This window comes from Oncorhynchus kisutch, unplaced genomic scaffold, assembly GCF_002021735.2.
Source record: "Oncorhynchus kisutch isolate 150728-3 unplaced genomic scaffold, Okis_V2 scaffold1397, whole genome shotgun sequence".
Classification (NCBI taxonomy): Eukaryota; Metazoa; Chordata; class Actinopteri; order Salmoniformes; family Salmonidae; genus Oncorhynchus; species Oncorhynchus kisutch.
Window position 1 is genome coordinate 24,611 of NW_022263342.1, and position 1,311 is coordinate 25,921.

Below are 1,311 nucleotides of genomic sequence, written 5' to 3' on the forward strand. Positions count from 1 at the left end.
TTGGTCTTTTGATGAAAAAAACTTGGTTGAGAGGGCTTGGAGTGGGTGGGTCTTGAATTATCCGTCGTTCTAGTTGTTTCCCAGGTGGAAGGTGTGTGTTGGTGGAGGTCTCAGGAGTGATGTCCTTCAGAGATTTGGTAGAGCTATTTTAGGTTGTGTTAAATCTAATGATTATTTTTAACCTGTTCACCATCAAACCATTTCACAAAGAGGTATACTGGGTGTAGAATCAACACCCCTAGAAAAGGCCTGATTTGAGATGATCCCGGGTAATTTAAAGGGATAAAAATTTCCTTGGCTTGCTGCGTCCAGATCCCCCGTCAGGCAATGCAACGGTGACTGGCAAGTGTTGTGTTTGGCTAATTTTTGAGTCGGTTGATCCACTTCCATCTCTGACACGTGGAAGCCGAAGGGGGGGAAGGGAGGGGTGTGCACTCCACATCATATACGCGCGGGACAGGTGGGTCCGGGCGCGGCCGGCCAAAGTAGTAGGCCCCATGGTTGCCCACTTGTAGATTAACCCGTTGGTTGGGTTAAAAGACTGTCTGTCAGTAGGTTTTAGGTTTAGGTATAGTTTTTAGAGTGGTTAAGGTTAGGTTTAGGGTTAGGTATAGGTTTTCAAAAATGGTTAAGGTTAGGGTTAAGGTTAGGTTTAGGGTTAGGTAAGAGTTTTTTAGAGTGGTTAAGGTTAGGGTTAGGGTTAGGGTTAGGGTTAGGGTTAGGGGTTAGGGTTAGGGTTAGGGTTAGGGTTAGGGTTAGGGTTAGGTTTGGCTAATTTTTGAGTCGGTTGATCCACTTCCATCTCTGACACGTGGAAGCCGAAGGGGGGGAAGGGAGGGGTGTGCACTCCACATCATATACGCGCGGGACAGGTGGGTCCGGGCGCGGCCGGCCAAAGTAGTAGGCCCCATGGTTGCCCACTTGTAGATTAACCCGTTGGTTGGGTTAAAAGACTGTCTGTCAGTAGGTTTTAGGTTTAGGTATAGTTTTTAGAGTGGTTAAGGTTAGGTTTAGGGTTAGGTATAGGTTTTCAAAAATGGTTAAGGTTAGGGTTAAGGTTAGGTTTAGGGTTAGGTAAGAGTTTTTTAGAGTGGTTAAGGTTAGGGTTAGGGTTAGGTATAGGTTTTCAAAAATGGTTAAGTTTAGGGTTAAGGTTAGGTTTAGGATTAGGTAAGGGTTTTTAGAGTGGTTAAGGTTAGGGTTAGGGTTAGGGTTAGGTATAGTGTTTCCGAATGGTTAAGGTTAGGTTTTAGGTAGGTCTGTCAACTCAACTGAGGATCAGGCAAAACCCTTGAGTTGCGTACCTTATGC